Raw genomic sequence first — 22,880 nt, 5'->3', positions numbered from 1 at the left:
GCGGTGACCCGGTCTGTGGCCCTGGGTCCATGTAAGGGAGTGAAGTGATGGAATAAAGTTTATGAATAGATGATTCGTGATGCCACCTGTGGTTTTCGGCAATGAGGATTTTAAGCCGACGCTGCAGACAGATCTGCTGGGACAGATGGTGTGGTGCAGCCAAGATGTTATAACCCTCCACTGGCAGGGCTGTTGTCCCAGAGCAGTGTAGATGGGTGTTGGGAAGGAAGGTCTAGTGTCAGGCACAGAGATGTAGCAGTGCGGGAAGGTTGCAGCAAGAAGGCAAGGACACAATAGGTTGCAGTTTCTTTACCTTTACTTGGCAAATGCAGTCCAGAGTCCTGAGTACAGATGGCACAGGAGCTGGTTAGCCTGGATGCAAATCAGGAATCACTCTGGCAGATGGGTTGTGCAGTCTCCTTACTAGCGCTCTCTATGAAGTACTCCCAGTACTGAGTTACACTGGAGTTCCTCCTTTCTGATGTTATCCACACTCCACTCGCATGGCAGACAGCCATAGCCTTCTATCTCTCTTGGCTCACCCGTCGCTGTTGTGCCTCCAAGGATTATGTGGGAATAGGGCATTTACAGCCTCCTATTCCTCTGGTTTCTGGTGCAGGACCGTCAGTATCCATACACCCTTGGAGACCAGGCTCCAGATCATGCGCTATCACTGGGACTGAGCTCTCCACTTTCCTCAGTCTCCCCAGCTCTTCTCCTCCACGTCTGCACACAACGCCCTCCTCACACTAACTGACTAACTCCTTCCTGGCCCCCAGAGACAGCTCCTCCCCTCAGTTCTGGGTTCAGAGCTCCCTCTACTGACTCGGAGTGGGAACTGTATTGCATGCAGTGATTAACTGCCAGAGAGACCATTCATTGCTTACAGGCGTGACATCACTCTCCCTAGGAGGAAGGCAATGCCACTGTGGCGACCATACTCCTGGGTGCGCCACAGAAAGTCTTCAGTTATATGGAATGTAGCAGCACTTGGTAACACCAGCGAATACAAGCAAGGTGTTCTTTATTGCGTTTTTCTTGGTTTCACTAATATATTAATATCTATTGTGGGGGACAGCCTTTTGAGATGGGACACAAAATAAAATTTTGTTCCTCCATAACTGCTGGATAATAATATTTTATACAGTTCTTTAGTAAAAGTATATACATATACAAGAGTTAGCAGCCATAACCCAGTGGCAATACATCACAAGGTAGTTGGGGGTCCTTTATAGATTTTGCTTTACAAGATAAGAGCTTGAAAGTCTACGTACACCTTCGCAAATAAAGTTTTTTTTATTATTTACTTCCTTTCTAATTGCAAATTTAAGCAATTTTCCATATAGTCTTCATTTTGTTAGCATTTTGGTGCTGCAGAGAGTCTGTAGTTAACTTACCTAGCTGCCTGCTTTTCAAAATTGTCAGTCGTCAGAGCGCCTTCTGCCAGAAAAGGGGGTTCAACACAGATCTTTACAATGTGGAGAAAGGGGAAAGTATCTACAGTATCAGGGAGGCCAGAGAAAACAGGCTATAGGAAAAAGGAAAATATACTAAGGGGCTATACCGTAAAAACAGAATAAGAGCTGTGCTGATACAAAAAACAGGCTAAATATACAGTGGGGAAAAAAAGTATTTAGTCAGTCAGCAATAGTGCAAGTTCCACCACTTAAAAAGATGAGAGGCGTCTGTAATTTACATCATAGGTAGACCTCAACTATGGGAGACAAACTGAGAAAAAAAAATCCAGAAAATCACATTGTCTGTTTTTTTTTTCATTTTATTTGCATATTATGGTGGAAAATAAGTATTTGGTCAGAAACAAAATTTCATCTCAATACTTTGTGATATATCCTTTGTTGGCAATGACAGAGGTCAAACGTTTTCTGTAAGTCTTCACAAGGTTGCCACACACTGTTGTTGGTATGTTGGCCCATTCCTCCATGCAGATCTCCTCTAGAGCAGTGATGTTTTTGGCTTTTCGCTTGGCAACACGGACTTTCAACTCCCTCCAAAGGTTTTCTATAGGGTTGAGATCTGGAGACTGGCTAGGCCACTCCTTCGTTGCCCTGGCGGTGTGCTTTGGATCATTGTCATGTTGAAAGACCCAGCCACGTTTCATCTTCAATGCCCTTGCTGATGGAAGGAGGTTTGCACTCAAAATCTCACGATACATGGCCCCATTCATTCTTTCATGTACCCGGATCAGTCGTCCTGGCCCCTTTGCAGAGAAACAGCCCCAAAGCATGATGTTTCCACCACCATGCTTTACAGTAGGTATGGTGTTTGATGGATGCAACTCAGTATTCTTTTTCCTCCAAACACGACAAGTTGTGTTTCTATCAAACAGTTCCAGTTTGGTTTCATCAGACCATAGGACATTCTCCCAAAACTCCTCTGGATCATCCAAATGCTCTCTAGCAAACTTCAGACGGGCCCGGACATGTACAGGCTTAAGCAGTGGGACACGTCTGGCACTGCAGGATCTGAGTCCATGGTGGCGTAGTGTGTTACTTATGGTAGGCCTTGTTACATTGGTCCCAGCTCTCTGCAGTTCATTCACTAGGTCCCCCTGCGTGGTTCTGGGATTTTTGCTCACCGTTCTTGTGATCATTCTGACCCCACGGGGTGGGATTTTGCGTGGAGCACCAGATCGAGGGAGATTATCAGTGGTCTTGTATGTCTTCCATTTTCTAATTATTGCTCCCACAGTTGATTTCTTCACTCCAAGCTGGTTGACTATTGCAGATTCAGTCTTCCCAGCCTGGTGCAGGGCTACAATTTTGTTTCTGGTGTCCTTTGACAGCTCTTTGGTCTTCACCATAGTGGAGTTTGGAGTCAGACTGTTTGAGGGTGTGCACAGGTGTCTTTTTATACTGATAACAAGTTTAAACAGGTGCCATTACTACAGGTAATGAGTGGAGGAAAGAGGAGACTCTTAAAGAAGAAGTTACAGGTCTGTGAGAGCCAGAAATCTTGATTGCTTGTTTCTGACCAAATACTTATTTTCCACCATAATATGCAAATAAAATGAAAAAAAAACAGACAATGTGATTTTCTGGATTTTTTTTTCTCAGTTTGTCTCCCATAGTTGAGGTCTACCTATGATGTAAATTACAGACGCCGCTCATCTTTTTAAGTGGTGGAACTTGCACTATTGCTGACTGACTAAATACTTTTTTTCCCCACTGTACGTAGCACTCATGATACACACAAAACTCAAATCCAGACTGTGTTACTAGGCGAGTCACTCCTAAAAGAAAAAAATCTGACATTTGGATCATGCTGCAAATTGCATACCAGGGGATCAGGCAATGAATAAGCGAAGATTGCAGACTGAATTTTTTTTTAACTACAGGTAACCACTATCATGTTTACAAATCATATTATATGAGTCAAAGGTATCTGTCATTAAATTCTGTGTCTGGGTTGCTATGAAAAATGTATTCTGTATCAATTTATGTGTCTTGTTTCCTGGCAAATGTGATGATTACAAAGGAATGTGGGTTATTACAATTAGCATGTGCGCACACAGCCCTCTCTCCTGTCATTTGATATCACTTACTACGCAATAACATAGCGACCCTATTGATTAGACAAAAATAAGCTCCTCGGACCTATACTGGTGTAATTTGCCAAGTAGTTGTAGGGTTGTAGGTCAGTAATAAATAATAAATCATAAACGTATTTTTATAGCAACAACATATTCGGCAGCACTTCACAATTAAGCAGACATAGATATCACAAAGTAACACATAGTACAACAGTTATAGGAGGCATGAGCGCCTTGCTCGCAAGCTTACAATCTATAAGGAAATATGGGGGACATATTAGGTAGAAAGGGCTTGTCACGTATGGTTCAACCATCATTATAATAAATAGAGCATTTCAGATAATTCTACATGAACCAGTCATCGGTCAATGTCTGTTTAAGTACAGTTACCAAGTGTTATTGAGTGTATGGAGGATGTGAAGACAGATAAAAAGGAGGCACCAGATTCTGAGTAAAATATAGAAGGAGGGAACATGGGAGAATTAGCTTAATGATTTGAGGTGATAGGCTAGGCTAAAGAGATGTGTTTTAAAAACACACTTAAAAACTTCGGGGCTAGGTATTAGTCTGATTGCCTGGGGTAGTGCATTCCAGAAAACTGGTGCAGCACGATGGAAGACTTGGAGATGGAATTGGGAGGTTCTGATTATGGAGGATGTTAGACTTAAATCAGTTGCTGAGCGGAGAGCATGTATTGGGTGATAGGGATAAGGGAGGAGATATAGGATGGTGCAGAACTGTGGAGAGCTTCGTGGAAGAGAAAAGTAAATTTGTACTGTATTTTGTAGTGAATAGACCACCAGTGCAATGACTGGCACAAGTTGGAGGCATCGATGTAGCAGCTGGAAAGAAATATGACCCTGGACGCCACATTCAGGACAGATTGGAGAGGAGAAAATTTGGTTAGAGGGAGATTTTGCAGTTTCAAAGGTGAGAAAAGGTCAGAATCTGGAAATGTTTTTGATATACAGGTAACATAAGCAAGTGAGTGATTGGATATAGGGAATAAAGAAAAGTTCTGTGTCACGACTGTTGTCGAGAGTCCCGGGACCAGGGGCTCCTTCCCTGTCCCTAATGCTAGGGGCATTCAGTTTCCTGGATTACTTCTGATGGTGAACATTCCGGGGCCACCTACCTTGCCTTAGCACCTGAATCTTCCCTCAGTCTGTACCCTTCCCCCACCCAGGGAAGAGGGAAGTAGTAGTAACCATAATATACCAACCAGACTAACGAGGTAATACATGCCAAACATACAAATATACTCACACATAAAACAGAGAAATGCACCGGGGAGTGGAGGATGGGGTTAAACCAAAGTAGGAGAAGAAAGGGAATTATCACACACTCAAAGCCTAGCAACAGTCACAGATAAATCCACTAAATGCCTTCTTGAATAATTACCACCAACAATCTCCAGCCATGCCGCATAAGCTAACTCTGACAATGAGTGTTAGCCAGGGACTAGATTATATAAGAGATGGAAGTGGCTAACAGTGCACAGCTGAGCCTTAATGCATGAAAGCTTCCAGGAGCTCTCAGCTGAGCAGATTAACCCCTGCACTTCTAAAAGAAACTTGCACTGATTAATAAGAAGGTGAAGTGCTTCTAATCAGTGCAGGAGTAGGAGAAATCAGACGCTGCGCTCCTCTAGCTCCTCTCCATCGTGGTAAACCCATGACATTCTGCATCAAATATGATCCAAAGTCAGCGGGCATGCTCCTTGGGAGTTATGGTTGAGCCACAAAGGCAACTGCAATATCGGGAATAAGTTGGTTACTAGAGGGAGGAAACATGAGAAGTTCAGTTTTGGAGAGATTCACAGAGGGTAGTCTAGGTCATTTATTTTGTATATATATCACAGACAAGCCATAGTAGCCAGATTAATCTGTTGTCATATAAGAAGAAGTCATTATAGGAGCTAAGCCCTGTTTCACATTTCAGTTATTTGACGTCTGTCAAAATCCGCCAGGTTGTAAAGAAACAGATCCCTTTCCGTTGTGGCCCAAACGGATGCCACCGGATCTGTTTTTTGACGGATCCGCTTTAGTAAGTTAGGGACTGAAATTTAAAGGAAAACGGGTCTGGGAAAAAGGAGAGAGAGAGAATTTTTTTTCTTTGAACGGCTGTTCCGGAACGCTACTCAGGGGTTAAAAGCCCTGCTCCAGCGAATCTGCCGGGCATGCGCAATATAAATTAGCGGACCGTCGCTCGGAAAAAACATTGCAGAGTCCGTCTCATCTGCCCGGGAGACGCAAAAAGTTTGACGGATCTGTCAAAAAACGGGTGGGACGGACGTTTTTTCTGAAAATTGGCGGATTTTGACGGACGTCAAAAAAAGGAAGTGTAAAACAGACCTTACTCATGTGCAAAAAGGGCATGTCAGTCCCAATCGCCACAATGTGCGTTTCTCTAGCACTTTAACGAGGGTTGTGGTTAGAGAGCTAAGGGAGCACCTGATATATCCAAATGCTAAATCTTGAGTTTCTTAGAAAAATATTCCTGTGAGCATACTATGAAGTATGTGCTGGCTGATATATGAAGAGAAATACTCCTGTGAGCATACTGTGACGTATGCACTGGCTGATATATGATGAATTGGGCTTGGTCTTGGTGATGCATAAATGTGCATTTCGCATTTGAGGGTTTGTAATAGACCTTGATGTTTTAAAAGGCAAAAGACCACAGCAGATATAAGATGATTCTGTATGCGGGAGCCATGTGAGAGAAACATACAAGGAAAAGAGGGAGTGACATTACAGACAATGAATTTAAGACTGACCTAAAGTTAGATGACTGATAATATACTGGGGGGTTGACAAGATAATAGATGACTTATTTGTACAAAGTGTTGTCTTTGTCACAGTATGTGCTTTGTGTATTTGTCATGGATATCCCTTGTTAAAATTGGTTCACAGCCAAAGAAAAAAATCCACGTGGTATTTTTATTTTTACTTTTTATTTGGTATATTTTTATTTTTTATGAGCTCATTTTTTGAATTTTAATGGTACTGTGTTTAGCATTCTTGGTTTTTAAAGGAATTGTTTTTTCTCTTTTCAGTCCACTACATGTTGGATTGGGGGGTGGGGGGGGGGGTGTAATTAACCTTTTGTTTGCAGGAGTAAAAGAAGAAACCTTGGCCATTTAATTAACATGTAAATAGAGTGCACAGTAAAATAGTTCATTTCTGCAGTAGTGAAAAAGGAGTCCATCTACCTAATATAAGCTGATATTTTATGACTTATTTTTGAGTTTTAACTTTTTTATTTTTTGGGAGCTCCCGTGCAAATTGGGTTTTGAAGAACATATATGTTAAATGATTTCAATGAAGGCTAGTTTGTTAATGTCGGTCTTTTGTTCTTGATATAGTTTTGTTCACCTACACCTGAGTCATGCAATGCAAATGTGTGGTTACCCAAAGTGTGTGTTTGTCTATATGTAAATGAAAAATCTCCTGCTTACTGAATGAATGCATTAGGTGAAGCCAGAGTGTGTGTTGATGTAATGTGTATATTATGATGTAAAAATAATAATTTGCTAAAATTGGGTTAATATCAAACTGGTTTGGGTTCTGTTTTCCTTAACATGTAATTGTACTGATTCTGACTAGTAGTAACATTATTTTGTGATCTCCATGAACATGATTGTACTGGTAATTATGATCATTGTTATCATGCAAATGTGATTGACATGAATTTGATGTGTTTGATAACTGGTGTCTGATATTTTTATATTATGATTTATTTCAGTGTGTAAGTCCATACACATATGATATATTTTAGTACTTATCATCTACTGTATAATAGAAATATTTGCTACAGTAGAAAATTTCAAAGGTTATTCTGGGCACAGTTAATTTGGACCAACAAACCTACAGTAATTTTGTTTGATTCATCTGATCAAGGGGTGGAAAACAAGCCACCAGGACTGAGTTATTTTGGACTGTTGCTTTGGACTGAGTTAGCTCTGCCAAGACTTTGGAACTTTTTCAAGTATGACTTTGAATTTCACTTTCCCACAGTGCAGGTTGTGTCTTGTGTGTGTAGACTGAAGATGTCCAATTGAGCGATGAGACTGAGCCCAGATGCTGCTAAAGCGTCACCTGGGTGAATAAGGCCCTGAACAGCGGCAGCAATAGAAGATAAAGGTACTCTTATGCTCAGCCATGGACACCTGCACTCCCCTCATACATTGCTTTGGAGAAACGAGAGTTTAATGTCATGAAGGGCAGGGACAGATTGCTCTTTAGAGTCTGTTCTTTTGCTAACCAGGGAAAGTAGTGAAGTCACCCCAAAGTGATGAGGGCATAATACTCCCCGTGCTTCCCTGCAACAGAGACCCATTTAAAAATTGCGGTCAAGAAGATCCGAAGAAAGAAGATTTCTACAGACATTTGATATTTCAGCACCTGCTGGTCCAATGTTGTTTTTGTTTTGATTTTTTCCGTTTTAAGCCCAGGATGTTGTTTTTTACCAAAACGGTTTTCTATTGGTAGCAAATAAATAAATAAATATATATAGGAGCAATGCAAATAATGATAAATGGTATAGTTTAGTGGCAGGTTAATTCATTAAAGTGATTGAAACCAAGGGGTGGAATGTATACTATGAGTTATTTTTAATGGTTTCAATACTCCAATTAATTAATACCAACTATTGATACGGTTACAATCTACTGTATATATATAGTCTCATCTCTTTGATCCTTCCTAGAAGGTAATTGACTTGTTCAACCAGATGGTCAAATTGTCCAAGCAGAGCAAATAACTGGTTTACACTTATCTACCAACAAAGGACCTTTGTTGCCATAATTAGATTGGGTGTGTAAACGTTCCCAAGGATGTTATCTGGTGAATTCTCATCTATTTGGTTTCAGGGGACTTTCTCATTAGCATTCAAGGATAGATCAAAGCTTTTTAACTAAAGGTACTGTCACACTTAGTGATGTACCAGGGATCCCAACCAGCGATATGACGCGGTCAGGATTGCTGGTACAAGTGGTCGCTAGTGAGCTGCCACACAGGCAGATCTCACCAGTGACATCGCATCGGTCGGGGGTCGCTAGTTACCTGTCAGATGAGGCGATCCTGACGTCCTCCCGCCCGCGTCCACGCGTCGCTCGTCGTCACAGCAGGAAGCCCCAGCAGGAAGCTGACGACGAGAAACGGTCCAGGACGTTCTCGCGCACTCAGCGATAACCAGCAGGGGAGCGGTCGGAGGTATCAGACACAAAAACCAGTGATGTTATAGCGATATTGCTAGCGATATCGCTTAGTGTGACAGGCCCTTAAGACACATTTGGATGCTTTTGAGGGATATAAAAAGGGGACTGATTAGCAGAGGGATGAGAGAGAGGCAGAGGGGAGATGATTGGACCAGACGAGGACACGGAGATGAGAAAGAGATGGACCTGAATTCTACCTGAATAATGTAATGTATGTTTAATTCACGTGTATATTTATTGTTTATACTGTTTATTATTTGATCTTATCACTTCTTAAGTAAATCAATTTAGTAAATTCAATTCTTGTGTGAGCATTTTCTTATTCATTACAATCCATTGGAACCCTTACAATACAGTACATCATAGCCGATCAGCGGCACTCACAGGGGAAGCACCGCTGATCGACTATGTGCCAGGAGTGGTCACGGACCGCCCCCGGCACATTAACCCCTGGCACACTGCGATCAAACATGATCGCAGTGTACCGGGGGCATAAGGAAGAATTGCACAGGGAGGGGGCTCCCTGCGTGCTTCCCTAAGACCTTCGGAGCAATGCGATGTGCTCGCATTACTCCAAGGGCCTCTTCCCTGCAGGCCCCAGATCCAATATGGCCGCGGGGGCCTTCGGGGTCCTGTAGGGAGGCGATTTTCCCAGTACAGGCGCTGAGAAAGCCTCCTGTAGTGCCTGTCAGATCGCTGATACAGTGCACTTGCAAAGTGTCAGATCAGAGATCTGATACTATACAGTGATGTCCCCACCTGGGACAATATAATAAAGTAAAAAAAAAAAAAATATAAAAATATTTTTTTAAAAAATCCTAAATAAATAAATAATAAAAAAATTCCCTAATAAATTATTTTTTTGTAAATAAAAAACAAAACAATAAAAATACACATATTTAGTATCGCCGCATCCGTAACGACCTGACCTATAAAACTGTCCTGCTAGTTAACCCCTTTAGTGACCCCCTTAAAAAAACAAGGCAAAAAACAATGCTTTATCATCATACCGCCAAAAAGTGCAATAACACGCGATCAAAAAATATAAATAAACATGGTACCACTGAAAACGTCATCTTGCCCCACAAAAAATGAGCCGCCATACAGCGTCATTAGTAAAAAAATTAAAAAGTTATAGCTCGCAGAATAAAGGGATGCAAAAATAATTATTTTTTATATAAAATTGTTTTCATTGTGTAAAAAAGCCAAAACATAAAAAAATGATATAAATGAGGTATCGCTGTAATTGTACTGACCCGAAGAATAAAACTGCTTTATAAATTCTACCACACGCTGAACGGTGTAAACACCCCCCAATAGAAATTCATGAAATGCTGGTTTTTGTTCATTCTGCCTCCCAAAAACCGGAATAAAAAGCGATCAAAAAATGTCACGTGCCCAAAAATTGTACTAATAAAAACGTCAACTTGTCCCGCAAAAAATAAGACCTCACATAACTCTGTGGGTCAAAATGCAAAACTATTTTTACAATAAAAAGCATCTTTTAGTGTGTGACAGCTGCAAAATATAACATCCCGCTATAAATAGTAGATCAAACCCCCCTTTATCCCCCACTTTGTTAGGCAAAATAATAAAATAAAAACATGTATTTATTTCCATTTTCCCATTAGGGTTAGGGCTAGGGTTTTGGTTAGGGCTAGGACTAGGGTTAGGAGTGTGTTAGGTTTAGGGCTAGGGTTAGGGCTAGTGTTAGGGTTGGGATTAGGTTTAGGGGTGTGTTAGAGTTAGGGCTAGCATTAGGGTTAGGGGTGTGATGGGATTAGGGTTAGGGAAAGGGTTAGGGCTAGGGTTAGTGTTGGGATTAGGGTTAGGGGTGTGATAGGGTTAGGGCTAGGGTTATGGCTAGGGTCAGGGCTAGAGTTAGGGTTAGGGGTGTGTTGGGGTTAGGGTTGGAGTTAGATTTGGGGGGTTTCCACTGTTTAGGCACATCAGGGGCTCTCCAAATGCAACATGGCGTCTGATCTCAATTCCAGCCAATTCTGCATTGAAAAAGTCAAACGGTGCTCTTCCCTTCGAAGCTCTGCCATGCGCCCAAACAGTGGTTTACCGCCACATATTGGGTATCAGCCTACTCCAGACAAATTGCACAATGACTTTTGGGGTCCAATTTCTCCTGTTACCCTTGGGAAAATAAAAAATTGGGGGCAAAAATATGATTTTTGTGGAAAAACATTATTTTTTTTATTTTTATGGCTCTACGTTATAAACTTCTGTGAAGCACTTGGGGGTTCAAAGTGCTCACCATACATCTAAATAAGTTCCTTGGGGGGTCTAGTTTCCAAAATGGGGTCACTTGTGGGGGGTTTCCACAGTTTAGGCACATCAGGGGCTCTCCAAATGCGACATGACACCCGAAAACCATTCCATCAAAGTCTGCATTCCAAAACGTCACTACTTCTCTTCCGAGCCCCGACGTGTGCCCATGCAGTAGTTTTCTCCCACATATGGGGTATCAGCGTACTCAGGACAAATTGGACAAAAAATTTTGGGGTCCAATTTCTCCTGTTATCCTTGGGAAAATAAAAAATTTGGGGACTAAAAGATCATGTTTGTGGAAAAAATATGATATTTTTATTTTCACGCCCAAGCGTTATAAACGTCTGTGATCCAAAATGATCGCAGCATTCCGGAGCCAGCAGAGGGGATGACAGCCCCTCTGCCTTTGGATTGGAGACCCTGCGGCACGTCGCGGGGTCCCGATCGCTGCCATGGAGACCCGATGTCGTCATGACGACATCCGGGTCTCCAGAGCTGAGAAAGTTCCTGTCATGCACAGTGCATGTCAGGAAGTCTCTCAGGTTAGTGTATAGAAACTGCAGCGCTGATAGCTTCTAGAGCATGCAGATCTGCATGCTATATAAGAGATCAGCCTGCACAAAATGAGTTGTCCCATAGTGGGACAAAGTGTAAAACTTTGAATGAAATAAAAATTTTTTTTAAATAATTGTAAAAATATTTTTTTAAAAATAATAATAATAAAAAAACAATATTTATTTGATCACTAAATAAATATTTGAATGAAAAAAATCAATAATAGTACACGTATTTGATATCACCGCATCCGTAACGACCCGCCCTATAAAACTGTTCCACTAGTTAACCCCTTTAGTGAACACCATTAAAAAAACAAGGCAAAAAACAATCCTTTATCATCATGCCGCTGAACAAAAAGTGGAATAACACGTGATCAAAAAGACGGATATAAATAAACATGGTATTGCTGAAAACGTCATCTTGTCCGCAAAAATGGAGCCATCAGCGAAAAAATAAAAAATTTATAGCTGTCAGAATAAAGTAATGTAAAAACAATTATTTTTTCTATAAAATAGTTTTTATTATATAAAAGCGCCAAAATATAAAACAAATATAAATGAGGTATCACTGTAATTGTACTGACCCAAAGAATAAAAATGCATTATCAATTTTACTACACGCGGAACGGTGTAAACGCCCCCCAAGAGAAATTCATGAATTGCTGTTTTTTGCTCATTATGTCTCCCAAACATCGGAATTAAAAGCGATCAAAAAAGTCATGTGCCCAAAATGGTACCAATAAAAACATCAACTCGTCCCGCAAAAAACAAGACCTCACATGACTCTGTGGAGCAAAATATGGAAAAATTATAGCTCTCAAAATGTGGTGATGCAAAAACTATTTTTTGCAATAAAAATCTTAGTGTGTGACAGCTGACAAACATAAAAACCCACTAAATAGCAAATCAAACCACCCTTTTTCACCCTCTTAGTTAGGGAAAAATAATAAAATAAAAAAATGTATTTATTTCTATTTTCCCATTAGGGTTAGAGTTGGGCTAGAGTTAGGATTAGGGTTGGGGCTAAAGTTAGGGTTGGGGCTAAAGATAAGGTTAGGGATAGAGCTAAAGTTAGGGTTAGGTGTTGTGAATTCACTTTCTGGCCTACCTCTGGTTACTAGTGAAGGTAGTGGAGCTGGTTATATTGACAGAGGGGTTGCGAGTTCTCTTTCCGGGCTCCATCTGGTGGTTACAGGAGGTAATGGATCTGATCTAATTAACAGAGGCCTGCCACCTGATAATGAGGAGGACAATTGGACATCTGGAGTTTCTGACTGGATTTAAGACAGCCGACTCCCTCTATCCCTGCTGGTGATTTTTTCCTGCCTCCTAAGGTCTTAGTTTCCAGCTCAGTCCCTGCATGCTCAAGCTAAAGTGTTCTTTTGCTATTGTTCACATTTGATTTGGTTTTGTCTATTCAGTTTTGTGTGGTCAGCCAGCCCCGGCTGGGGCTGTGCTGAATTTCCATCCTTATGTTACTTCTTGTGCCAGTTTGTTTTTGTCCCTTATTAGATTGGCCTCTTTTTGCTCTGCTTTCAGAATATGCCAGAGTGCTGATATAGTGGGCGAAGTCGAGTGACTTCAGTATTTTTCTATCAGACGTGTTGGACATTTTTTGCAGGGTTTTTTTGCGTGATTGCAAACAGTGTCTTTCCCTTCCTGTCCTGTCTAGTTAGTGTGGGCCCCATCGTTTTCTCAGCCTATTTTCCTACCTGCCTTTGTGTTTTCATCTTGTTTCACCGACAATATATGTTTGGGGGCTATCTATTCCTTTGGGGTCTGCTCTGGGTCAGTTTAGATTTCCACTTTCTTGCTTTAGGCTTATTTAGTTTTCCGGCTGTGTTGAGGCGTCTAGAATCATCGTAGGTACGCTCCACGGCTACTGCTAGTTGTGTGGATAGGATCAGGTGTCTGCAATCCGCTTAGTTATCAACCTCTCTGGTTTTCTGTGGCTTAGCTTGGTCTTGCTTTCCTCCTCGGTGACCCAATCATAACAGAATCACCAGCCTAAACCGCAGATTCTAGGGTACTCAAAAGCAGGAGAGAATTGTAAAAAAAAAAAAGTGTCAGAATTTTTTTTTTTATATATATATATTTTTTCTTCTTTTTCTCTGGGGCCGTAGGAGGATATTTTTCTTTAATGGAGATTAAGAAATTGTCTGATCGTGTTGAGCAGCTCGCTGCTGAAGTGCAGGGAATTTCCGCCTATCTCGCTCAATCACCTGCTGTTGAACCAAAAATCCCTACTCCTGATGTGTTTTCTGGAGATCGGTCTAAATTTTTGAATTTTAAGAATAATTGTAAACTTTTTCTTGCCTTGAAGCCTAACTCATTGGGGAGCTCTGTGCAGCAGGTTAAAATTGTCATCTCCTTGCTGCGCAGCGATCCACAGGATGGGCTTTTTCTCTGACACCTGGAAATCCTATTCTGACTAATGTGGACGCATTTTTTCAAGCCTTGGGGTTGTTGTATGATGAACCTAATGCTATTGATCAAGCTGAGAAAACCCTATTGGCATTGAACCAGGGTCAGGATTCTGCAGAGTTATACTGTCAAAAATTCCGAAAGTGGGCGGTCCTTACTACCTGGAATGATGGTGCCTTGGTAGCTCTCTTTTGGAAGGGTTTGTCAGAAACCGTAAAAGATACTATGGTGGGATTTCCTGTTTTCTCTGGTCTTGACGATTCTATGTCATTAGCCATTCAAGTTGATCGGCGTTTACATGAACGTAAAACTACACGAGAGGCGTTGCTGCCTTTTGAAGAAACGTCTGAACCCATGCAATGTGATAGGGTTTGGTCTAGGGCGCAACGTCAGGAGTTTAGAAGGCGTAATAAGCTGTGTTTTTTCTGTGGAGACGCCTCTCGTACTATTCCTGTCTGCCCTAAACGAGAGAAACGTTTTGCGCACACATTTGCTGTGGGCAGTGTACAACCTAAGTTCCTTTTGGCAATTACTCTGATCTGCTCCGTATCTACATTTTCCGCTAAGACCTTTGTAGATTCAGGAGCAGCTTTGAATCTGATGGTTTTGAAGTTTGCTAAACAATGTAGTTTTCCTATGACACCCCTGCGGACTCCTATCCCTTTGAGGGGTATTGTGTCACAATCCATGCTGGATTGTGACAGATAAAAGCACATGTAACCTTTTTTTTCCTTTAAGCTATTTGCTTAAAGTTAGTTTTGCCCCCGGTGGCCATTAGGGTCATTACACAGTGGTGTCTTTAGTTCTAGTTTTGCCCCCGGTGGTGGCTAGTATTATTAAACGGGAATTACTAGCAGGTGTGATTGCTCTGGCTCTTGCCTATAAAGGAGAGTCAGGTGGTCTCACTCTCTGTTGGTGATATTGGTCATTTCCAACCACCCTTGGTTGGAGGAAAGAGCTAGAGAAGAGTTCCTTGCAGCTCAGTCAGAGTCCTGGTGTGGAAGGAGCAACAGTGAGGAGTTCCTTGCAGCTCTGACAGAGCTTTGGTGAAGTAGTAGCTATTCAGGAGGAAAGCTGCACTCAGGTGCTGGACTCTGTTGCTGGGAACAATAGCAACAGAGCAAAGCTAAGTGGTTTTTCCCTGTTTGTAACTTTCCTTATGTGTGCTTTAGTGCAGTGGTGGGATTAGTTTTTGCACCATCCAATTCATTAGAAAGGGATAGGTGCAGGGCGAGCTAGGGTTTTTAGGTATCCTGCTCGTCGCAGGGTGCGGAACCTGCCTAGGACCGTCAGGAGTGTAGAGACACTGACTCCACGTCCCCATTCCCTATTGCAGGGCCCTCCATTGTATCGGTTTCCCTGGTGTTTCCCTTATCTCTGTAAATTCGCCCTGCTGGAGTCGGTGTATCCAGGGTCACGGGTGTCATAGAAATTCGCCCTGCTGGAGGCAGAGTATCCAGTCACCCATGACATCACATATTGATGCTACTCCTTTGGCGGAGAATAAACCTCAGTTTTGGACCCAGGTGACAATGCGAGTTGCCCCAGACCACCAAAAAAATTTTAAATTTTTGGTGCTGCATAATTTGCATGTTACTATTGTTCTGGGTTTTCCCTGGTTGCAAACTCATAATCCAGTTTTGGATTGGAAATCTGGGTCTGTGGTGAGTTGGGGTTGTCAGTGTGTTTTTAGGGACGCTCCTGTTTTCTCCACCTCTCCTCAGTCTCATGATATTCCTGATTATCTAGCCGATTTTTTTGATGTATTTAGTGAGAGCAAGTCTGCGTCTTTGCCTCCTCATAGGAGTTATGACTGTGCAATTGAGTTGATGCCTGGGTGTAAATTTCCCAAGGGTCGGCATTTCAACTTATCAGTACCCGAACATGATGCTATGCGATCCTGAATTTCCCCATGGTGGGACGTTTAAAGGATTATCTTATCTTATTAAGGAGTCGTTGGAGAAGGGTCATATTAGACCATCCTTGTCACCTTTAGGTGCTGGGTTTTTTTTGTGGCCAAGAAAGATGGTTCATTAAGACCGTGTATTGATTATCGTTCCCTTAACAAGATGACGGTTAAATATCAGTACCCGTTACCTCTGATGTCTGATTTATTCTCCAGAGTTAAGAGTGCCTGCTGGTTTACTAAGCTTGACCTCAGGGAGGCGTATAATCTTATTTTCATCAAGCACGGGGATGAATGGAAGACGGCGTTTAATACTCTGGAGGGACATTTTGAGTACCTGGTGATGCCTTTTGGGCTCACTAATGCCCCTTCTGTCTTCCAGTCCTTTATGAATGATATTTTCCGTGACTTTGTGGATAAGTTTTTGATCATCTATCTGGATGATATTTTGATCTTTTCTAGTGATTGGGATTCTCCTGTGGAACACGTCCGGACTGTGTTCCGGATTATAAGGGAGAATTCCCTGTTTGTTAAGGGATCAAAATGCCTCTTTGGTGTACAGAGGATTTCATTTTTGGGATTTATCTTGTCTCCATCGACTATTGAAATGGACCCAGCCAAGGTACAGGCCATTTATGATTGGGTTCAGCCTACTTCTTTGAAGGCCCTCCAGAAGTTTTTGTGTTTTGCTAATTTCTATCGTAAATTTATAGGTAATTTTTCTGGAATTGCCAAACCACTGACTGATCTGACCAAGAAGGGCACTGATGTGCTGAATTGGTCTCCTGAGGCTGTCTCATCATTTCAGGAGCTTAAGCAAAGATTTACTTCAGCTCCAGTTTTACGGCAACCTGATGTCTCATTTCCATTTCAGGTGGAGGTAGATGCTTCTGAGATTGGTGCAGGAGCTGTTTTGTCCCAAAAAGACCCTGTGACTTCTAAGATCAATCCCTGTGCCTTCTTTTCTCGAAAGTTCTCCCCATCTGAACACAACTATGACGTGGGGAATCGGGAATTGTTGGCCATGAAAAGGGCATTTGAGGAGTGGAGACATTGGTTGGAGGGAGCTAGACATCAAGTTGTGGTCCTCACCGATCACAAGAATTTGATTTATCTGGAGTCGGCCAAACGCTTGAATCCTAGACAGGCTAGATGGGCCTTGTTTTTCACGCATTTTAATTTTGTGGTCTCTTTTCTTCCGGGCACTAAGAATGTTAAGGCAGACGCCCTTTCTGGGAGTTTTTTTGCGGTTTCTCTTTATGTGACCGAGCCTACTGCCATTCTAGGTGACGGGGTAGTTCTTTCTGCCATTTCGCCCGATTTGAGACACGCCCTGGAGGAATTTCAGGAGGATAAACCTGAGCGTTGCCCTATGGGAAAATTGTATGTTCCTGACCAGTGGAGAAAGAAAGTGATGTCTGAAATTCATTGCTCCGCATTGGCTGGTCATCCAGGTATTTTTCGTACCAGAGATTTGGTGAGTCGGTCTTTTTGGTGGCCTGCCTTATCTCGTGACGTCAGGAATTTTGTACAGTCCTGTGGGACTTGTTCTCGGTCTAAACCCTGTTCTCGTTCTAGTGGGTTGCTGATGCCCCTGCCGGTGCCCAAGAGGCCATGGACCCATATCTCAATGGATTTTATTTCTGATCTTCCTGTCTCTCAGAGAATGACTGTTATCTGGGTGATTTGTGATAGATTTTCGAAGATGGTCCATTTTGTACCACTCCCAAAGTTGCCATCTTCCTCTGAGTTGGTGCCCCTGTTTTTGCAACAGGTGGTTCGCTTGCACGGGATTCCTGAGAACATTGTATCTGACAGAGGAGTCCAGTTTGTTTCCAGATTCTGGAAAACCTTTTGTTCCAATCTGGGATTTCAGTTATCCTTCTCCTCCGCGTTCCATCCCCAGACCAATGGACAGACTGAGAGAACAAACCAGACCTTGGAGTCTTATTTGAGATGTTTTATATCTGCTGATCAGGATGATTTGGTCTCATTTTTGCCCTTGGCCGAATTCGCACTGAACAATAGAGCTAGTTCTGCCACTTTGATGTCACCCTTTTTCTGTAATTTTGGGTTTCATCCTCGATTCTCTTCAGGGCAAGTGGAATCTTCGTCCTGCCTAGGTGTGGACACTGTGGTTGAGAGAATGCAGCAGATATGGGACCAAGTGGTGGATAAGTTGTCACTCTCTCAGGAAAAGGCCCAGCGATTTTCCAACCGGCATAGGACCATTGGTCCCCGGTTTAAAGTGGGTGTTATGGTTTGGTTGTCGTCTAAGAATATTCCTATGAAGGTTGCATCTCCAAAATTTAAGCCAAGATTTATTGGACCTTATAAGATTTTGGAGATTCTTAATCCTGTTTCGTTTCGATTGGCTCTTCCAGTTACGTTCAAGATCCATAACGTATTTCACAAATCTCTGTTGAAGAGGTTTGTTGAGCCAGTGGTTCCTATGGCAGCACCTCCTGACCCTGTGTTGGTTGAAGGCAATGTGGAATATGAGGTAGAGAAAATATTGGATTCTCGTTTGGTTAGATGGAGACTCCAGTTTTTGGTCAAATGGAAGGGTTATGGCCAGGAGGATAATTCCTGGGTCTCTGCCTCTGATATTCATGCCAATAGATTGGTTCGTGCTTTTCACCGGGCCCATCCTGATCGGCCTGGTGGCGTGGATGAGGGTTCGGTGACCCCTCCTCAAGGGGGGGTACTGTTGTGAGTTCATTTTCTGGTCCACCAGTTGTGAGTTCTGCTTCCAGGCTCCCTCTGGTGGTAACAGGATGTAGTGAGGCTGATTTAATAAGTAGAGATCTGCCACCTGAAAATGAGGATGACGATTGGACCTCAGGAATCTCAGACTGGATTTAAGACAGCCGACGCCCTATTCTGGTGCTGGTGATTCCTTCTGGCTTGGCAGGTCTTGGTTTTCAGCTCTGTTCCAGTCATCTAAAGCTAAATATTTCTGCTAATGTTCACACTTGATTTTGTTGGTCAATTCAGTGTGGTCAGCCAGCCCCGGCTGGGGCTGTGCTAAATTTCCACTCTTATTTATCTGTATTTGCCAATTTGCTTTTTGTCCCTTATTAGATTGGCCTCTTTTTGCTCTGTCTCAGAATATTTCAGAGTGCTGATATAGTGGACTAGTGACTTCAGGGTTAATTTTGCTATCAGAAGTGTTGGACTTTATTTTTGTAGGTTTTTTGCAGATTGCAGACATTGTCTTTCCTTTCCTATCCTTTCTAGTTAGTTTGGGCCCCATTGTTTGCTCAGCCTATTTTTCTGCATGTGTTTGTGCTTTCATCTTGTTTCACCGTCAATACATGTGTGGGGGCTGTCTTTCCTTTGGGGTCTGCTCTGGGGCAGTTAGTTTTCCCCTTTTCTTGCTTCAGGCTTATTTAGTCCTCCGGCTGTGACGAATCGTCTAGGACCATTGTAGGTACGCTCCACGGCTGCTGATAGTTGTGTGGTTATGATCAGGGATCTGCAATCTGCATAGTTACCAACCTCTCTGGTTTTCTGTGACTAAGCTTGTTTTGTTTTTTTCTCTTCGGTGACCCATTCCTAACAGGCCCCATCGTTTGCTCAGCCTATTTTCCTACCTGCCTTTGTGTTTTCATCTTGTCTCACCGACAATATGTTTGGGGGCTATCTATTCCTTTGGGGTCTGCTCTAGGGCAGTTTAGATTTCCACTTTCTTGCTTTAGGCTTATTTAGTTCTCCGGCTGTGTCGAGGCGTCTAGAATCATCGTAGGTACACTCCACGGCTACTGCTAGTTGTGTGGATAGGATCAGGTGTCTGCAATCTGCTTAGTTACCAACCTCTCTGGTTTTCTGTGGCTTAGCTTGGTCTTGCTTTCCTCCTCGGTGACCCAATCATAACAGGGTTAGGGTTGGGGCTAAAGTTAGTGTTAGGGTTGGGGCTAGAGTTGGGGTTAGGGTTTGGATTACGGTTACGGTTGGGATTAGGGTATGGGTTGGGATTGAGATTAGGGTTAGGGGTGTGTTAAGGTTAGGTTTGTGGTTAGGCTTATGGCTAGGGTTGGGATTAGGGTTAGGGGTGTGTTGGGATTAGGGTTAGAGTTAGAATTGGTGGGTTTCCACTGTTTAGGCACATCAGGGGCTCTTCAAATGCGAAATGGCATCAGATCTCAATTCTAGCCATTTCTACATTGAAAAAATCAAACGGTGCTCCTTCCCTTCCGAGCTCTGACATATGAGGTATCAGCATACTCAGGACAAATTGCACAACAACTTTTGGAGTCCAATTTCTCTTATTACCCTTGGGAAAATAAAAAAAAATGTGGGTGAAAAGATCATTTTTGTGAAAAAAATATGATTTTTTACGGCTCTACGTTATAAAGTTCTGTGAAGCACTTGTGGGTTCAATGTGCTCACCACACATCTAGATAAGTTCATTAGGGGGTCTACTTTACAAAATGGTGTCATGTGTGGAGGGTTTCCACTGTTTAGGCACATCAGGGGCTCTTCAAACGCGACATGGAGACATGGTGTCCGATCTCATTTCCAGCCAATTTTGCATTGAAAAGTCAAACGGCGCTCCTTCCCTTCTGAGCTCTGCCATGCACCCAAACAGTGGTTTACCTGCATATATTGGAGTATCAGTGTACTCAGGACAAATTGTACAACAACTTTTGGGGTCCAATTTCTCCTGTTACCCTTGGTAAAATAAAACAAATTGGATCTGAAGTAAATTTTTTGTGAAAAAAAATTTAAATGTTCATTTTCTAAAAATTCCTGCGAAGCACCTAAAGGGTTAATAAACTTCTTAAATGTGGTTTTGAGCACCTTCAGGGGTGCAGTTTTTAGAATGATGTCACTTTTGGGCATTTTCTATCATATAGACCCCTCAAAGTGACTTCAAATGTGATGTGGTCCCTAAAAAAAATGGTGTTTTAAAAATGAGAAATCGCTGGTCAACTTTTAACCCTTATAACTTCCTAAAAAAAAAAATTTGGTTGCAAATAGTGCTGATGTAAAGTAAACATGTGGGAAATGTTACTTATTAAGTATTTTGTGTGACATATATCTGTGATTTAAAGGCATGAAAATTCAAAGTTGGAAAATTGTGAAATTTTCCAAATTTTCGCCCAATTTCCATTTTTTTCACAAATAAATGCAAGTCATATCAAAGAAATTTTACCACTATCATGAAGTACAATATGTCATGAGAGAACAATGTCAGAATCACCAGGATGCATGGAAGCGTTCCAGAGTTATTACCTCATAAAGGGACAGTGGTCAGAATTGTAAAAATTGGCCTGGTGTTGTGAACTCATTTTCTGGTCTGCCTCTGATTTCTGGCGAGGGAGCTGGTTGTGCTGACAGAGGAGTTGTGAGTTCTCTTTCCAGGCTCCCTCTGGTGGTGGCAGGAGGTAATGAAGCTGATCTGATTGGCAGAGACCTGCCACCTGATAATGAGGATGAGGAGTGGACACCTGGAGTCTCAGACTGGATTTAAGATAGCCGACTCCCTATTCCCATGCTGGTGATTTTTCCTGCCTCCTGAGGTCTTAGTTTCCAGCTCAGTTCCAGCCTTCTCAAGCTAAGTTGTTCTCTGCTTATGTTCACATTTGATTTGGTTTGGTCTGTTCAGTTTTTTGTGTGGTCAGCCAGCCCTGGCTGGAGCTGTGCTGAATTTCCACTCTTATGTCATTGTATGTGCTAGTTTGCTTTTTGTCCCTTATTAGATATTGGCCTCTTTTTGCTCTGTTCTCAGAATATGCCAGAGTGCTGATATAGTGGGAGAAGTCTAGTGACTTCAGGGTATTTTTTGCCATCAGAAGTGTTGGACATTTTTGCAGGGTTTTTTGGCATGATTGCAGACAGTATCTTTCCTTTCCTGTCCTTTCTAGTAAGTGTGGACCCCATCGTTTGCTCAGCCTATTTTCCTACCTGTGTTTGTGCTTTCATCTTGTCTCACCGTCAATACATGTGTGGGGGCTGTCTATTCCTTTGGGGTCTGCTCTGGGGCAGTTTAGATTTCCCCTTTTCTTGCTTTAGGCTTATTTAGTCCTCCGGCTGTGACAAGGCGTCTAGAATCATCGTAGGTACTCTCCACGGCTGCTGTTAGTTGTGTAGTTAGGATCAGGGGTCTGCAATCCGCGTAGTTACCAACCTCTCCGGTTTTCTGTGACTTAGCTTGCTCTTGTTTTCCTCCTCGGTGACCCATTCATAACACCCGGTCATTAACATGCAAACCACCCTTGGGGGTAAAGTTGTTACGTCTGCGCGACATTAATACTTATACATCAACATTTTGTAATGCACTTGATCAAATGCAATATCCTTGGTTAATAAGGGTAATATATCCGTAAAAATTGGATGCAATTTATAAGTTCCATTTGGGATCTGATGGTGCCTGATATACGAAAGACAAGTGCATGCTGATGCAATCGTTATGCAGCAGAAATGTTGTGGGTTACTGCCACTGCAATTCTAAATTTGATTGTTAAAAAGGTGCATGATTTTGCCAGAAAAAAACTATTTCACCCAGAGCCATTACTGCTGCCTTTGCAGGTAAAATAGCAATTGTCTTGCAAAATCATACAGCCATTAACCCTCAGTTTCAGAACTATTGTGGCTGCATCAGTGCTGCCCAATCTGTCCTTACCCACAGAAAAACAGCATTAATACATCAGCTGGAATGGTGGGCAAATGTTACAAACTTTTGCCACAACTGAAAATATATGAAATATCGCACCTTAATGATAAATTTGACATAAAATATGACTTTTTTGCAATTCTCTTATAAAAATGCATTCATAAATAAGTCATACTTCCTATCAAGGGGTTAACCACGACACTCAGTTTTTACATTTTGGTGAAGGCACTAAAATGGTGTATTAAATAATGGAAAACATTGATACATTTGGTGGTCACATTTACAACAAGGAAATGTTCCATGTTGAGCAAAACGCTGGGTGTAAA

The 22,880-nt window shown here is 42.2% G+C and overlaps 1 protein-coding gene across 1 annotated transcript in view; it reads right to left on the bottom strand.

Annotated features, from left to right (window-relative positions):
• Nucleotides 1-22,880, bottom strand: part of LOC141084133 (peptidyl-prolyl cis-trans isomerase FKBP8-like) — a 146,970-nt gene that overhangs the window by 103,225 nt on the left and 20,865 nt on the right. The gene's annotated exons all lie outside the window — the stretch shown is intronic.

This window comes from Dendrobates tinctorius, unplaced genomic scaffold, assembly GCF_039654945.1.
Source record: "Dendrobates tinctorius isolate UK_male_01 unplaced genomic scaffold, ASM3965494v1 ptg000022l, whole genome shotgun sequence".
Classification (NCBI taxonomy): Eukaryota; Metazoa; Chordata; class Amphibia; order Anura; family Dendrobatidae; genus Dendrobates; species Dendrobates tinctorius.
The sequence above is the reverse complement of the archived record's forward strand: the minus strand, read 5'-3'. Positions and strand labels throughout refer to the sequence as shown.